Genomic DNA, 13,480 nt, shown 5'->3' with positions numbered 1-13,480 from the left:
TACCAACCCAGTTTGTAATGTAGAGAGCCTCCACCATCTCAACGGATCTGTTATGTACTACATCAGCCACCTGGATATATATGCACAGAAGTCAATAATATAGAAAAGAGACCAAAAACAAAACTGGAGCACGTTATAAATTGTCTCATTAAAACAGAAAACTTTATTGTAAACAGTATTACAGGGAGAAAGCATGAAAAATGTTTGCATATGTATGCATAACCAAATTAGATATCAAGTTACACCACAAAAATTAGAAGCTGCTTATATAATGAAAGACAACCAATTATGGCTAATTAAGTAAATCCCAAAAGAGTAAATAAAACCCAACGTCAAATAAAGGCATACCTTCTTCCAGTCTTTTCCATATTTCCGTTAGGCTTCATAAAAATGCTCAAGCTCCTCCTTGCTCCATTGAGGTCCTAACTTATCAGAATATTTCCTTTTCTGTGCATAAAATACAGCAGCCAAAATATTAAAAAAAAAAAAAATCCACACTTTGAAGCTTTAAAGTCAACTCAACTAAGCCTTAATCTCTGTATACTAGGTTGGTTGATGGACCTCAATAACAAATTATGTTTGCCCACATAAATACATTCCCATGCAAACAAGAGGCTCAATTGATGATCCTATATATTTTGTTGTTCTATCCTATCTGAAATTATCCTTTCTATTGCCACAAAGATTGATTGTGTCCAATACAAGAGGCCATCATTTTGAAGATCCTATCAGATACTTCAAAACTTCATAAAAGGCCCACACTACATTCTACCCTCCATAAAAACTGACCAACAAAGGTTTATGAAACTTGGTTAACAAGTGTAACCAAACCAAGACATAGAGAGTCAAAGCACAACAAAGAAGAATAATGGTTACAAATAAATGAACAAATAACGAGTCAAATAGGTATTAATTAAGTTATAGGAAAAGTAGAGGAAAAAAAAACTTGTTTAGGATCCAAGAGAACATGTTTATTGATTTGGAATGTGCATCAATTCCTAGTCCTAGGTTGAATGTCAAAGCATATTTGATCACCTAATCCATATTGAAAAAGGATCTCTCTGCCCAAATTATTTCCTTATGCTGAAAAATAAAGAAAGAAAAATGATTGTTTTGGATAACCAAAGCTAACATACCAGCTCAAATTGGCTTGAAATGCAATGCTCAAACTCCTTCACAATCTTACTTAGCACAGATTCAACCAGATTTCCCTCCTTGAAATTTAACAAATTTATTTTGAATTACTATACAAATTTCTATCCGTAAACCATATATGTTCTATCCTCAGCATCTGATGTATGTGAAAAATGGGCTAAAAGTAACAGAAATTTCTATTTTAATGAAAAGCAGAGATACTAAAGTCCCTAATTTTTTGAGAATCCTGATCCCTGAATACATACTTGTTCTAGATCAGACGCCTCAAACGTAGGAATTCCCATTTCCTGCACAGCCACCAGGAAATTCCTCACATTCACAAAGTACTGAAATGCGGACAATGCGGCCCCATCAAGAACCAAAGCAGAATCACATGGACTTTCCACTACTTGAAAAGAAATCAAACTACTGCTTAAACATCCCAAATTGAAAAAACAAAAAAGACACATAATTGAAATGAAGAGAAGGATGAGGAAAAGGCTAACTTTGGGCACAGCTCCAGAGTAAACCTTGTTGAGCACATTGCAGAGAATGATCCCACTTTTCAATCCCAGCCTGAACTCCTGCTCCGACGGCTCCGCTGGCAAATCCTTCGCCCCAACTACTCCCACCATCTTCCTCAGCCACCCCGCCGCTTCGTTCCTTCTTGACACTATCAATCACCAAAACAAAACAAACCCATCAACCACTCTCTCCCATTCATTCACCACAACTAACACATCTTATACCTCTTAATTTATCCAATAATTATGAAAATGATATAATATAAAGGCCAAACATATCATGAATAATGGCTTCAAACTACAAAACGACACCTATCATTGGAAACACAAACCGAAAACCACAAATATTGGGAAAGTTTAAAAGTTTAACACCTTTTAGAGAAGACTACTATGCATTAACACTACTTCACCACATCAGACAACAATCTTCAAACTAATCTAAATGCTCAGAAGAAACGTAACTCAAAATGACTAACCTCATCAAAATCATCAAAAATATGTGAGAACTGCCCCATGAACCAAACTTGCCAAGGGAGAAAACTATTAAATATATGATTTACAATCCATGGCTAGCAAAATTCCAGAACCCAAAATAAAGAACTTATCTGCATCCTCTTCCTTGCCAATTCATCCTCATAAGCAATTTGAGTAATCTACCACAATGAACCAATATATAATATCAAAGACAATGAGAATGAAACCTAACATGATAGAGAAAGAGATACTAAAAATGTGTTTCTTCATGAAACATATTAAAGTGAGAACCTGCTTGGGTGGTTTAACTTTCTTGTACTCTTGTCATCCTGCATACACTCAAAAATAAAATTTAGAAATATATTATTACTCCCTTGCATTGTTTACTCAAAGTTCTTTAACCTTGATAAACATGTCAAGGGAGATTTACTAACTCAAAAGTTCTTGAACCAAAAATTTTGCGAAGATCTTAACATAATATAAACCAAATAAAAAGTACCAACAAATATACATTACCAAACAGATCACGATCAACAAATACTGAAATACACAATAGCAAATAGAAAGTACCAACAACTATCCAAATACATAGTATCAAAAAATATATCTCAAATAGATGGTATCAAAAAGTACATCCTAAATAAATGGCTATTCCAAAGCTCCCTCAATTGTTGGCTTCACTTGATGGACCTCCAAGCAAGCTCCCTCCAGACCTAAGAAGAATAGAATTTCATATAATGATCAATACGCTTTTTAACGATTACTTAGTATGTGTGTTTTTGTAAAATTAATGCATAGGTATAGTTTCACTAACCCTCCAATACGTGACATTAAGAACTCAACAGTGGCTTTCAATTTGTTCGTTTCCTCAACGTTGGCTTGCAAATTCTCCCTATATTGATGAAGTTCGATTCTAGTCTGTTGAAGCTCCCTTTGAGTATCTTCTTGTCTTTTCCTACACTCGTCATGGTTGTCGAAGTGGGTGAATGCTTGAGATGAAGTACTTAAAGGGGTAGGAATAAGACCGCATCCCATTCCTCTAACGTGACCAGATCGTCGGCCCCCTAGCACTTGTGTGACTATTTATTGCATTCGGTCCTCCACACTTGTTCCCTCCACACTGTCTTCCTCTAAGGCCTGACTGGTTGTTAATTCTTGCATCTAAAGCTGCACAAGTCATAGTTGGCCTTAGTTTAATATACACTTCAGGCAAGTTTACTATTCATGTTCTTCACTAATCAACTTAATGATCGGAGCGTAAACATTTACTTACATATAGACTTTTGCATTTGTCGTTCACAAACTCTTTATCCTATTTTCTTGTATGGGTAGCCTCATATAGTTCAACAGGATTGGGCTTCACTTTTGTTTCTTGTTCCCACACATAATACATATAATCAAAGTTTACACTAAATAATGTTACTTTAATTAAATTATAAAAAAGACATACTTACCTTTTTGTAAATGACGTTGACAAATGAACAAGTCCCAGCTGTGTGCTTTGTTTCCAATTTGCTTCTCTTTTTTATATTTCGTTCAGACTTTGTCTATGAAATTTGGAGAAAAAAAAAACACAATTATTCATAAAATGTCTTCAAGTGCATGCAAATTATGTCAATCTGAATTTTCTAATCAGTATAATAATATATATTTACCTTCCATTTATCGTCATCAAATGAGTCACATATTAGGTTCCACTGTTCAGGACCATATCCTACTGGCACGTTTTCCCTCCCAATAGCCTTGGCAATCCCCTCATCATCGTCTTTATCAATGCCTTAAAAATATTTTTTGTAGTGGTCCCTATACAAGTTCGAACGAAGCCTAGCAAATGCACGACCCAATTTATTTTCAATAGCTTTGACGTGCTCGTATCGTCCCATATTCAGTGCGAATTTTGACTGATACATAATAGATAAGAAAACAATGGTAAAAAATGTGTCACATTATTTTTTCATACAAAACATATTCTTAAACATTACATTGATATTCATACCTGAACATGAAATAATAACTTGCTCTTTTCCTCAGCTGGGACCTTTTTCCATTCACCGTGATGGAGTTCGCACATGTTACGAATAATCTCCCCAATCTTGCTTGCAAACCATGATGCATTATCGCCTATAGGTGCCCGGTGTCTATTTGGGATGTTTAGCACTAAGGGACCATTCTTAAGTACGTGCTCACTCAACTTCTTACACTTGGCCTTACCCCTTACACTTCTGACAGACGTGGTAGCTGTTATGCAAAACATGGTAACGTAGTAAGTTATATTGTCAAATGTTTATAACAAACCAAAATAATACAAAAATAACATTTCATAAATATATAATTCATGAACTTACAAGATGCAGTAGGGGCGCCTCCCTGTGAATCCAATCCTGCCACTGAGTGAATAGGATTATTAGACTCGTGCGAAGGATACCTATCCACTGACTCGAGGAGGAGGGGGGGCGAGGGCGCCATTTGCATATCTGTGTCACCAAACCCAGAATTGGGAGTCGGACTCTCATGCTCGTCAATAAGGCCCCGACCTTGACCTTGGCCTCGGCCTCGTGCTGCTGGAACACGTTTGCGTCCTGTTGTTATCATTGTTATGATCAATCTGCAAACAACTCAAAAACCAAAAAATTATATTAGTCAAATTATAACCATATAGTATGTTCAATATTTTTGACAAACATACAATAATCATGCTAATAAAAAAAAAAAAAAACACCACAATACATATATATATATATATATATATATAGAGAGAGAGAGAGAGCATCAACTTCATTAAATATGCTAATACACTTTGTACTTACACCAAATGTGAGCTTATGTTCAACACATATCATCATCAAATTCATATTCAGAATCTGTATCACTGTTACTTGAAGATGATTGTTTGTGTTCAGAATATCGAGTACTTTCCCGCATCCAACTCCTATCCATATTGATGTCCCTATTAGAGGTTATTCGTTACGTACATGTACGCACACAAGAGAATTAGAAGATCAGATTCTTAAGAATTAATAGAATTAAATGGGAGGTCTATTCTCAAATATTGATGCTAGCTCAATGCCATGTTACCTAACAAAATATTCTAGAAGTTTGTTAGTAGTTTAGAACAAATTTCTATTTGTAATTTATTTACTTGTTTAGCTCAATGACAGTTTTACATTTTTTACCATTGTTGTTAGCTTTGATATTTATTATAGAATGTTGTCTTGCTTCAAGTTTACTGTGCTGCTTTCTTATTGAACTTAAATGGAAAGGATAATACAATCATGTACTATACCAACTTTGATAACATAAGTTGATGTGAACTAGAAAATTAATAACATAATCCTAATATAAGAATAAGACTTAATACTAATAAACTAGTAATAATAAGAGAAGAAGCAAGGTTTAATAGGTTACAAGAGAAGAAGAGAGGTTTAATGCAACCACAAGAGAAGAAGGGAGACATGCAGTGGGAATACAAGTTTTCAGATGATCACGTGTGCGATTGATCGCACCACCAGAAAGATTTTACTTGTAGTGAGTGCGATCGATCGCACTATCAGGGGCTTCAGCAATTAGTGCGATCGATCGCACCACCAGAAAGGTTTTTACTTGTAGTGAGTGCGATCGATCGCACAATCAGGGGCTTCAGCACGTAGTGCGATCGATCGTACCACCAGAAAGGTTTTTACTTGTAGTGAGTGCGATCGATCGCACTATCAGGGGCTTCAGCACGTAGTGCGATCGATCGCACCACCAGAAAAATGTTTTTACTTGTAGTGAGTGCGATCGATCGCACTATCAGGGGCTTAACTGAATGTATTGCGATCGATCGCACTACGGCCTAAGAGAACCACAACCATTTTTCTAGGACCCTTAAAAAACACTTAACTATAGCCCTGGAATAAGTTTTTTCACAGATCATTGACCAAAGCCATCTAGAAGTAGCCAAAACAGATCAAAGTTGAAAGCCAACTAGAAGTAGCAAAGGCACTAAAAAAGAATTCAGAATAGAACCAACTGGAACTTCAAAGTTCAAAAGAGTAGAGTTATGAAATCTACAAAATCTTAAGATACACACAAGCTTAAAAGCTATCCCAGCCAATAACCTGTTTTTATTCTCTTTTTCAATTTTGATGATTTGGTAGAGAATAAAACCATAGCCACAAAGACTAAGGCCTCAACATGACTATAGCAAATCTTACTAGCTTCCCCTTTTGTTTTTCTATTACTATAACCAACTCATTCATTTTGTAGAGCTATAACTATATGCTCTCTTACATTTGGGCAACAACAAAACTGTTCAAGATGTTCTTGGCATCCGCGAGGTATGTAAATATTTTAAAGCAAAAAATCAAATTAGGTTATTAGGGTTTTCGTACGATTTCAATTTTGACAATTAAATCTTTAATTTTTTTATCTACTTTTAAATGTCTCTCTGTCAATATGTCATCCAATTAATTAACCATATGTTACATCAAACTAATCAAATAATACAACATGGCTCTAGTTTGACACTTTATACAACATGGCTCTAGAATGTTAATTTACAGGTAATGTCATAAATTTTATTTTTCATATATCCTCCCCAATTTGCAGTACTATTAATTACCCTTGCCATGAATAGTTAGTGGTGGCAACTTCTTGTGTTTCGAGTTCGGGTTGTGTCAAGGTATGCGTATAAGACTATATGTGTAACGCCCCGATATTTGGACTAGCAAATATCGAAGTCGTGACACTGCAACTTTAGAAAATACAATCTTACAGCGGAGTATGTATATTTTTTTCTTTTTCTATGACCTAGGAATAACTTACACAACACAGTTGAGCTGACTGAAATACCTCGAGGTGATATATTATTAAATAAAATAGAAACATGGTTTTCATTACAACATATGTATACACGAGGTGTACCAAATATATGCCACAGACGGCACCTGAATTAACATAGTAATATCTATTAAGTTTACACACATCACCATACATAATAAAAGCGATTAACATAAATGAGACTTGCTCCATAGAGTAAGCATAAATCCTGCAGCAGATGGTCTATCAACCATCAAAACCAGTAAAAGGGCCATCGTCCTCACTTTCTATCCCTGCATCAAGATCTATGTAAAGATGACGTTATCATATTTACATAGGCAAACAAGTGAGTAATCTATTTTCCTAGATATAAAGACTAAAAAGACTAGTTTGAACAAATAAGATTAAAGACTAAAATATATAATAATGAATGAGTTGTGAATGCAGCGTAATGACCGATTAGTTTGTGTTTTATGATAATCTTTCTTCAGACCTCTTCTCATGAGCTCTCTGCCCGCATACGTCCGTTATGTCCCTCACACTTTAGAGGTTTACCTGTTTGGTGCTGGCAACTACACCGTCCCAGCTTAGTTATATATTAGGCCTGTTGGACGGTTATATACTCCCATCCACTGAGATACCGACAGTTCCTCGCGGCAATCCACCCAGCTTGTTCTTAAGGTGGCTATCTTATCAGCCCATTTTATTAGACACATTATGCAGCAGTTGTATTGCAAAATTATATTCATAAGACAAAATAAGAATTCCTACAACAATAAAACAAAGCTAGTACTCAATAAGTATATCCATACTTACTCTCCTTAGTGTAGTATTCTGCTCCACTTCTGCATATAATACATACATACAAACAATACTTAGTTCATTCTCCAATAATATCATTGTTTAAAGACACTCATCTTTTTATATTTATTTATTATCCGTCATTTCATCTTTACTTACTCATTTTATTATATTAATCTAAAATAGTCATTTATAACTAGTTAAATGACTGAATGTAAATGTTAAATGCATATTTCGGGGATGAGATCAAATGGTCGTTACCGCCAGAAATATGAACAGAAATTTAAATGACATAAAAGAAATGACTAAATGTAAATGTTAAATGCATATTTCGGGGATGAGATCAAATGGTCCTTACCGCCAGAAATATGAACAGAAATTTAAATGACATAAAAGAAATGACTGAATGTAAATGCTAAATGCATATTTCGGGGATGAGATCAAATGGTCCTTACCGCCAGAAATATGAACAGAAATTTAAATGACATAAAAGAAATGACTGAATGTAAATGTTAAATGCATATTTCGGGGATGACATCAAATGGTCTTTACCGCCAGAAATATGAACAGAAATTTAAATGACATAAAAGAAATGACTGAATGTAAATGTTAAATGCATATTTCGGGGATGACATCAAATGGTCTTTACCGCCAGAAATATGAACAAAAATTTAAATGACATAAAAGAAATGACTGAATGTAAATACTGTAAAGTAAATAATATATAGATAATATTATAAGTCCTTAATTGATTTTGTCCACTAACTCTTTATTATTAATTCACTTGTTCCATTACTTTATTTTACATTATACGCTTATTGGGTCTTTAAACAATTAAATGAGGACAAGTAATAAAAGCAATAAATCATGATATTTATACAAGAAACACTTACCCAATAATCTTTTAGAAGTAAAACTCCACCAAATCTTCTCTAGGTAGCTAGTTTTAGAAAAACGCTTGAACACTACAAGAAAGATCTAGGCTATATGGTATTTGAGTAGAACTAAGAAATAAAATGAAAGGAGGAACAAACAATTTTACTTGTTCTAAGATTGTAAAAACTCAAGTGAAAGTGAATTTAGCTATAGGCTCTATTTATAAGAGAATGGATGGTTAGGATTTATTTTTACACATTTGATCTAAGGGTTGAGATGTATTTAATCAAAAGAATGAACCTAGTCCATTTTTCATGCTCTATACCAATTGATATTTTCGTCCAAAATGAGGGCAGTGTATTCCGATCCATTTTTCAATGTCCAAACATACTCCGATTGACATGAAATTTTGAGAGTAGATAGAGGACTCCGAAACAAACATTTTATATTTTTGGTTCGACTTCATCCGAGTTCGTGTAAAACGAAGCTAATACTCAGTAAGTATATCCATACTTACTCTCCTTAGTGTAGTATTCTGCTCCACTTCTGCATATAATACATACATACAAACAATACTTAGTTCATTCTCCAATAATATCATTGTTTAAAGACTCTCATCTTTTTATATTTATTTATTATCCGTCACTTCATCTTTACTTACTCATTTTATTATATTAATCTAAGATAGTTACTTATAACTAGCTTTATGCCTAAATTCATTTTTGGTGACGAGGCTAATGGCCAGTATCACTAAATACAAACAAGTATTTATAAATAATATATATAAAACATGACTCATATTTTGGAGATGAGACCAATGGTCCGTACCTACCAAAGTATGAATCAAAATTTAAATGACAATAAAAGAAATGACTGAATGTAAATACTGAATTCATATTCTGGGGATGACCGCCAAAATATGAATTAAAATTTAAATGACATAAAAGAAATAACTGAATGTAAATAATGCATATTTCGGGGATGAGATCAAATGGTCTTTACCGCCAGAAATATGAACAGAAATTTAAATGACATAAAAGAAATGACTGAATGTAAATGTTAAATGCATATTTCGGGGATGACATCAAATGGTCTTTACCGCCAGAAATATGAACAGAAATTTAAATGACATAAAAGAAATGACTGAATGTAAATACTGTAAAGTAAATAATATATAGATAATATTATAAGTCCTTAATTGATTTTGTCCACTAACTCTTTATTATTAATTCACTTGTTCCATCACTTTATTTTACATTATACGCTTATTGGGTCTTTAAACAATTAAATGAGAACAAGTGATAAAAGCAATAAATCATGATATTTATACAAGAAACACTTACCCAAAAATCCTTAGAAGTAAAACTCCACCAATTCTTCTCTAGGTAGCTAGTTTTAGAAAAACGCTTGAACACTACAAGAAAGATCTAGGCTATATGGTATTTGACTAGAACCAAGAAAAAAAATGAAAGGAGGAGCAAACAATTTTACTTGTTCTAAGATTGTGAATGAAAAGCAAGTGAAAATGACTATAGCTTAGGCTCTATTTATAAGAGAATGAATGGTTAGGATTTATTTTTAAACCTTTGATCTAAGGGTTGAGATGGATTTAACCAAAAGAATGAACCTAGTCCATATTTCATGGTCTATACCAAATAGTATTTTCGTCCAAAATGAGGGCAGTGTATTCCGATCCATTTTTCAATGTCCAAACATACTCCGATTGACATGAAATTTTGAGAGTAGATAGAGGACTCCGAAACAAACATTTTATATTTTTGGTTCGACTTCATCCGAGTTCGTTTGAGTCTACTTTTGGCCTGTACAAAGTTTCCTATTCAACTTAGGCTTTAATCTATTTGCATTCCCACTTGGCCACTTGCCTTATTAAATAATTATAATCATGATATTTACTATAATCATCATTACTAGAAGACTTTAAGCTTTCAACAAAGGTGGCTAGCCTTGGTATCTTTCTTAAGCAGTTTTAATCTCATTTAGACAGTATGAAAATTAAGACACTGCTTTTTTAGGCTAAAAAACTGAAAAGCTTCAAATTAATTTATGATTTCGCTAAACACCAATATAAATAATTTATTCACTAGATTGGGTTTGATTATGCCCATAAACATATTAGTGAAGCTAAATTCTTAGAATTGAAGTAATATACATAAGAGGTCAAAAATCAACGTAATATACCTTTAACACTAAATAGTTATTTAATATCATTAATCCACATATCATTGTTCTAATTTATCGATTATATTTTTAATCTATTTAATATTATTTAAATAAGAGTTTTAAAATCTAGGTCGTTACAATATGGATCAACCCTAAGTTTACACACTTAATTAAACGAGTTAGACTCTTTAATTCTAACTCGCTAAATCCATGTTGAGTTTGTGTCGGGTTTGCAGGTCGTGTCATAAGTTATTATCCCTGCCTAGATTGCACCAAAAGCTAATTTCATTGCTATAAGAAGTAAGATACTTCACTCGATCATATACTTTTTATTTTACAACAGTGGTGATCAAGACATGGTTATTGCAACCTGCTTGTATAGACCTGCCAAATTTGATGCTTTGATGGGGCATATAATAGTATTTAATTATCTTTAATTAGTGGTTTGAAAGAGAGGCAGGATTGGTGTCAAGCTAGTTTAATATTGCAATCCCAAGATATCTGTTTGAGATACAATGCCTTTGATTTAAAGGTATTATTTTCTTAAGAGCCTTGATAATAGAGAAAGCTAAAATTTATCCCCAGCTAGTAGTATAAACCTCCCCTTAATACACTCTGTCTCTAATGATATCTCTCCCCGCTTCAATTGCTAACATTCTCCTCAAGGCCCACGTCATGCAATGCCTTAGCATGTTACTAAAAAGTAAGTCATATTTGCGTTGTTATTGTAAAAACACTACTCAAGTTACATTTAGAGCTTATTTATAAACTTAGTTTCATCCGGTAAGAGACCAATGCAAGACTTAATATCAATAGCACATTTATAATCCATCTGCTTTATGCATGTGAGTAATTCATCTTTTCAATGTTGAATTAACTTTCCAGAACGCCGCAAATATGGTAGATATTCAGGCGTTAATCCAGCATAGCAAAAAACAAAAAAAACCCAGAGTTAGACTTTTTACTTTTTATCAACATATCCATCATTACAGCACTGTTTAAGGATTTGAGCTGCCTAACCAAGGTTTAAAAGGAAACTATTTCGATCCTATTCTTCTTCTTCTTCTTCTTTTCTTGGTGTAGTGACAAAATTCTAAAACTAAGCAAACTGTAGACATTACAGGGAAGAAAGTACAGCAGAGATATTTACCATATCAATGACTAGAGACTTGTACGGACACAATCCGAGTTGAGATCACTATATTAAATAAATAAGGAAATTTACCCAACTCCTCAATGGAAAAATTAAAAGAAAAGGAATTCAGCTGAAATCAGATTAAAGGGCTATACTCTACAGGTTAGTAAATATGCCATCAAGAAATCAACTGGATTTTCTCCAGAGACAGTATTGACAACAAAATGAAGAGCAAATTTGAATAAATTTACACCCAACACAAGCTTGAAATGATCAAATATTAGCCTCCTACTACGTTTGAAAATATCTCAATACTCAAAATCATAGGAAACAGTATAGAAACCACAAAAATCAACCATTTTAGATGCAAAAATGCAACCCATGAACAGTAGATGCAAAATAGAAAGAGAAGAAGAGAGGAGAAACTCATTTAAGGTTTTCAAGGGTTAGGAGAAACTCATACCGGAGAGAAAGCTACAGGAGAGCGTTAAGTGCGCCGGAGTGAGAGCTGGTAGAGAGAGGTGCGCCGGAAAGAGAGCTGCCGGAGAGAGAACCTTGTGCCGGAGTATTGAGTGAGAGAGAGAGCGATCGAGAGAGAGAGAGTGAAAGTGAGAGTGAGAGTGAGAGTGATATTAGCTGCAGCTCATGTGGTTGTGGGATTTGGTAAACAAATTTCCTCCGAAATTTTGAGCACCCGCCAGTTTTTAGTAGATGGCGGCAAATTATTTTGTGCAGCTCAATTAGTGGCTATTTGGGGCATTTTTCTTTAAAAAAAAAAAAAATGAGAAAAATATAAAAAAAAAAAGGCTCCAAAATAAATGAGAAAAATATAAAAAAAAAAACATGAAACAATTTGTAATTTATTTTTTGAATAAATTTTCGTTTTTTTTTTCCCATTATTTTATTATTTATTTGTTAAAATAATAGGGGTATTATATGAATATTAAAAATAAGTGGCATTTTTATACAATTTGGTTGTTCGGGAGGCTACTTTAGTATCTATTTATAATTTTCCAAAAAAAAAAATTATACTACCAAAAAAATTTTACTATTATAATATTAACTAAAAATTTCGGTTCATAAAATTTTTATGATAAAGATCATTAAGTTGAAATTTCTCTTATAATTAGTTATAAAATAATACAAAATCCAAAGATAATATAAGATCAATATAACTAAGGCACTAAGATAATATAAAAAGCTAATAGTTCAATTGAATGTTGGATTGAACCTTCAATTGAATGTTCAATTGAACCTTCAAGTGTATCTAGTTTGATCTATCAATTGATCATACCACAGTCAATGGAACTAATTCATTAGGATCGCTCGGATGTTTGATCGAACATTTAATCCTATCACGATCAATCGAACTAATTCAGTACGATCGATCGGACATTTGATTCTATTATGATCAATCGAACTAATTCATTACTATCGATCAGATGTTTGATCGAACGATTGATCCTATCGCGATCAATCGAACTAATCTATTAAGATCGATCGGATGTTTGATTGATCATTTAAACATATCACGATCAATCGAACTAATTCATTATGA

The sequence above is a fragment of the Corylus avellana genome, chromosome ca10, assembly GCF_901000735.1.
Source record: "Corylus avellana chromosome ca10, CavTom2PMs-1.0".
Classification (NCBI taxonomy): Eukaryota; Viridiplantae; Streptophyta; class Magnoliopsida; order Fagales; family Betulaceae; genus Corylus; species Corylus avellana.
The sequence above is the reverse complement of the archived record's forward strand: the minus strand, read 5'-3'. Positions refer to the sequence as shown.